Source organism: Phodopus roborovskii, unplaced genomic scaffold (assembly GCF_943737965.1).
Source record: "Phodopus roborovskii unplaced genomic scaffold, PHOROB, whole genome shotgun sequence".
Taxonomy (NCBI): domain Eukaryota; kingdom Metazoa; phylum Chordata; class Mammalia; order Rodentia; family Cricetidae; genus Phodopus; species Phodopus roborovskii.
This window is the reverse complement of record NW_026126540.1, coordinates 5,603,789-5,609,788: the sequence shown is the minus strand read 5'-3', so window position 1 is coordinate 5,609,788 and position 6,000 is coordinate 5,603,789.

Here is a 6,000-nt window from a genome sequence, read left to right as displayed (position 1 = left end):
TGGGCTGAATAAAGGGGGTGGGGAGAAAGCCACTTGAGCAGGGTGCCTGCCTCCTGACTTCAGACTCATCATCCTGACACTGAAGTTTCCTCACCATACAACCTTCCCTCCCATAAGCCATTTTTGACGTGTCTTTTATCTCATCAGGAAGAAAATTAATAGAGTGGGGAAAATGGGATTTTGTTTGGTTTTTGTTGTTGTTGTTGTTTCTCTGTATTGTTTTGGAGCCTGTCCTGGAATTAGCTCTGTAGAACAGATTGGCCTTGAACTCACAGAGATTTGCCTGTCTCTGTCTTCCGAGTGCTGGGATTAAAGGCATGCACCACCAATGCCCATCTTGAGAATATGTTTTGTTAATCACCCTTAAAATGATATATTCCTTAGTACTCTGCAAACTTCCTGATCAGTAACTCCATGTATAGTGCAAGGATCACCTCCATCTTTATCTTGTTCATTATTTTCTTCTAAATTGGTTCTAATGTAAAAACTCGAAAGAACAGATGTAAACACAACATCACTGATTACCAGTTAAGTAACAAAAGAATGATATCAGCATCAGCACCAGTATCATGAGTAAGTCCCTGATGGAAGGAAATTAGGTTAGAACACTCCTGCTATAACACATAATCTGTCTTTTTATCTCTGAAGACAGTTCCTGAAGGTGAGAGCAACAAGTTAGCTGGTATACCTCTGACTGCATTTATAGTTGTTTGACCCACATAGTTTTTGTTTGTTTGTTCGAATATAATGTGAATATTTGAGTATTAGGAAAGGTCATGTAAATGCTTAGATTTATTCAGAAAGACTGATAGCACTGATGGTGATTGCCCTGTTTTTCTGCATAACTGTCATCATTAGATCTTTGAGCTGATCCTTTCTGATGGACAATTTGCTCTCCACCATTTCTATCCTGCCAGATTCGCAAATTCACAATACCTTTTTGAGGTCCCTTTGGGCACATAAATAGGCAGCTCTAACTTGAGAACCCAGATTCTTCCAAAGAGTGCTAGTATTTAAGATCCACACTGCTTATAGCTCTAAAACAAGAAGAAAATATATAGGCTTACATATCACCCTTCTGGGGGAAATCCATGGACTAACTGTTCTCTCAAATATAAGGCTTACAGTTTTATAAACCAAACCAAGAAAAAAATGTGCAATATTCTAGTGTTTTTCTCACTGGTGATACTCAGAAAGCAAAAAAAAAAATAATTCTTTTGTTCTTATCCAACTCAATGACAAGAAAATATATAGAAGATATTGGGAGTGTATCTATCTTTCTACTTTCAAATGATTTTGCATTGAAGATACTATTTCTCTTACATTCAGCACACAGCATGCATTTGATGACAGATGGTCATTTCAAGTGCTGTAGTCTCTCTATATAATGAAAAATATATAAACCTTCTGTTGCACAGCATAGACATGGGGCTTAAACACCTGTTTCAGATTACTCTGATACCATAAACATTCTTTATACTGAAAAGCCCTGCATTTAAGAAAGTGAGAGCCACCATAGACAACTACACTAAATTGAATAGGCTTTGGTCCAGTGAGCAGTAGAAAAAGAAAATTATGCAAGTAGCTACTGGCAAATAGCTAATGGTAATATTACTCAGTAGGAATATAGTTATGATATACTGCTGTAGAAATCCTATATATTCTCAAAAAATGTACTGAAAATAAATCTATATTTTTTTTATCCTCAGGATATCTCTTACATGTGTTACCTCTAGATTTATATTTTAGAGTAAATGTTTAAGCTACAATGTTTGGTGATTTAATTACCAAGATATTATTGACATTTCCTATTATTATTCCTTTCTATGTCTGCCGAATACTGATAACCAAAATTACACTCAAGAACTGACCCACTACCTTTTGGGCTAATATACCCAGTCCATAAAAACAAGGTGTGTGATATCTTGTCAGTATACAGTGAAGTTGTCATCATACTTTTCTGACTCCACAGAGAAACATCTGCCCACTTGAAGCTCTCACAATGGAGAACTGTCAAATTACTGAAGAGCTGCATATCATCCAGTAATGAACCTGGAAAGATCACTTGTCAATGGCATCATGCCATGACAGACAGATGTTGTTCCTGTTTCCTACGTGAAAAAGAGGTCAAATGTTGGGAAGCGTAGTCTGGCTACTTTCCACTTTGCATTGCATAAAAAGCAGAGGTACTTTTCAGTTTATTGACTGATTAGAACATCTTAAAGAACATCCTCTCTATAGTAATTATGTCATTTAACCTGACTTCAAGATTGGAAGGAGGCAAGTAGGTTACTGGGACACAGACCAATTATCATTGATGACAAGAATATATGAGAACTACCCTCAGAAACCTGCCAAAATATACAAAATGAATTCAGCATCAATGAAAGAACTTTTGAAAATCACTTAATTTCACATATATGTGACTACCATGGATCAGGCTGGGTAAATTTATAAAATATTTGACCAGTAGGTAAACAGGTGAAAGAACCATGTTTTGTATGGCAGGTGGGTAATAATAACATTACCAAAATTCAAAGATGAAATAACCTGCCTTCATTCTTGGTGGGCCAAAAAATAAATGAAATTTTGTGCCTTTGTAGATATTGTTTTTCAGTAAAAGTATTGTATTTAGAGATAAAGCATGCTTAGGCATTGAGGCATTAATATTTAGCCCCATATATTGACTTTTTATTTTAATATTTATGGAAAATTTCATCTGATTTTCAAGACGTTTTCTTCAAAATTAGTGTGTGTGTTTAAGGTATAAAATGAACTGACAGCAACCCTCTCAATTCTTACTGCTGAGACACAGCCAGTGAGCAAATATTTCATGTGGGTCTTCATAAATTTTAATTCATATTATGAAAGTATTATACAAATTGTTCTGCAACATGCTATATTTGTATAGATTTAATTATATACACATATACATATATGTATATGTAGTACAATACTTTCTTATCAGACAAAGATGGATTGATTTCCTTCTCTGTAATAAACACATACTAGCCTCCCTACTAAAATGGATATATGGCAGAGTTTAAAAAAATTATTTTCTAACAGTTGACCATTTTGTTGCTATTTTTTTCTATTTTGGTATTTTATTTTCATTAAAAGCATCCCCCCCTTCCCTCTCCTCTCCCCAAGTCCTCCCATATACTCTCCTGACAACCCTCCAAATGAATGGCATCTTTCTCCATCAATTATTGTTTTATAGATATACATATTCTTACTTACCTATATATTCATAAATATAACTTGATGAGTCCATATAAAGTGATGTGTGTGTGCTTTGATGATGTGTAAAAACTATACCTACTAAGGAAAGATGTTTAGAGATTGTTGTTGGAGATTATTCTGGTTTAGTAAGTTTGTGGTTGTAAATTCTCCTCTAATAAGCATGATTCACAAGCACTAAGTTAGCTAGATTTCTAGTACCAGGCAAAACTTTGCTTTTGTTTAGCAGGTCTTAAGTCTAAGTAGAGAGCAGTTGGTTACCTCTAAAATATTGTGTACTACTACTGCACCCATAGGGTTATCAAGCCACATTGGTTGTTGATATGGTTCACAGGTGTCATAATTGAGTAGGGCAATTGGTTGTCTCAATGCTTTGGAAGCTTGCACAGATCCTTCTGGTACAATAGAAGTTAGTCCTCCAGTAGTGGGCATTCAGATCTATTCCAACTTCAGATCCTCTGATCTCTGTGTCTAAAATGAATGGTATCTTTAGCAATAGGAACTTACCTTTTATCTTGGGGGAAGGGAAACTAAGGACAGTAACAATAGGATAAATATCTTAGAAACAATTTGGATAGCCCTGGTAAACTCTAAAGAAGGCTTCTCATGTTTGGTATTGGAGGTTTTGGCAGGTGGTCTTTAGCTATTAGAAAGAGTACTATCAGCCCAGATGAGAAAAGTTTGGCAGAACTGCATGTGTATATTTATATAACAAACTATGTGCATTATAGGGTTTTTTCTTTTCTTCTTTTTTTAAGGTAAATAATTAATAGTATGAATCTGTGTGTCCTATTAAGCCATTCATATAGTTATTTTACCTGTCTCCCTCTTTCTCTTTTTAGCTACTACTATAATGCCCCAATGATCAAAGAAATAGCTTCCTAATGTCATCATCAATGGAGTAAGCTTCCTTTAAATCCTGGGGAATTACTCAAGCTTCAGTGAGTGAAGGATGAGAGGAGAATATCTAGAAAAGGTTGGCAAAGGTTCCCTATCCCTGTGATAGTTTTAATCAGCCTCACTTGTATCATCAATGTAGGCACAAAAAAACCCTAGTATTTCTTAATGCAGTCTCATTCCCTATCTACAGAGGCTACACTAAGGCTCATTCCCTATTACACAGTCAGCTGCTTCCGTAAAATAAGGAACACTAGTTATTAGATGCAAAAGACTATGAATATTTTAAAGTCCTCTCTGTGTCTCCCTCCCATTCACTCCTTCCCTATCCCTCGCCCTTTCTCTCTCTCTTTGTCTGTCTAACTGTATTTGTATGTGCATGTATGTGCATACACATGCACACTCACGTCATGCATGTGCCTCTCTATAGCTCTGTGCTTCTATGTCTTAACATAAATAAATAACTATATTAGAGGTTAGTAATAAAGTGCTTGTCCAGACTGCATGAAACCCAGCCAAACAGAAGAAATGGAATGTGTGTATGATGGACACACACACACACACACACACACACACACTTCAGACAGTCATGTGGAAAGTTGCATTTTAATCTTATCAATATCTATGGTCCTTAAACATATTTTCTACACATTTGGTGTTAGCTAAAACTGAAAAATGTTAAAAGAAATATCCAGTCACAGATTGTCAGGAAATGGTGAGTTAATTATGACATCATTGACATGAGTACATGGATATACTCATCTAACTCCAAAATGAATATACATGAAAGTGAAATTACATTAATTTCACAGAACCTTCAATTTACCCACCTGCTTTTAACATTTTTTTCTGATTCCAAAAGGAAAATATTATAGACAGATGATGAGATAAATTATTTGGCCATAGTGACATTGATTAATAAGCCAATGGCATTTGTCTTGTAAGGTTTTTAATCATTCTTTCCCTATAATCTTCAGGTATTTAGTGATGCTCAGCTATGTTTTTCCAGTTTCTAACACGAACCAGTCAGAAACATTTGGAGAAAAAGGCACTAGCAAGGCCTCTTTCTATCAGTCAAGGAGTAATAGCACTCCTGTCTTGTAGGAAGCACACTGTGGAGAAAATTGGTTTCTATGACTATAAAATTGAGTTGCCTGTAAATATGCCAATGACTAGCTGAGTCACAGCACATTTTATTTACAAATGCAATACCTTTTAAAGATATTTAAAGCTTTTTTACATGGTTCTGAACAATCAAAAGCTTACTATTTTTGACTATTTTTCTACATATCTATGTATACACACATTCGTAATGTACCCCAGGCCATATGTAAACTTTTTTCTCACCCAATTTCCTTGGGCAAATATCAAATTTGACTTTTTTCTAGTATTCTTTTAAACATCACTTTTTATTTGTCTGCACTCAGGTAATTTCCTTTATCCTCCAAACCTCTAGTCTTGTTTCAATCTTTTCCATTTTTTATAACTTCTTGGTTTTTTTTTTATAATTTCAGATATTAAGGATCAATGTAGCCTTGATTTTGCCGGCACTGTGACTTATCTCTTGTCTTGAAAACAAAGCAGCATCACTTTGGATACTCCTCAGGGCCCTAACTACTTCCCCAAACAAAGATTGAACAAGTTTCCTTACAATATGACCATGGATTAGGAAATATATGAATACTGATTTAGCATACATTATAACTCAAAGAGAAAAAGAAAATTTTATGATCCACACAGTCCTCAAATTGGAAGTAACCAAATCAAATGGTTTATTAGTTGTTAAGCAGGAAGCCCCTAATTATTGTCTTCTGGACCTCTTGTACCTGGCATACTGCAATCCTATGTTCACATTTTCATATA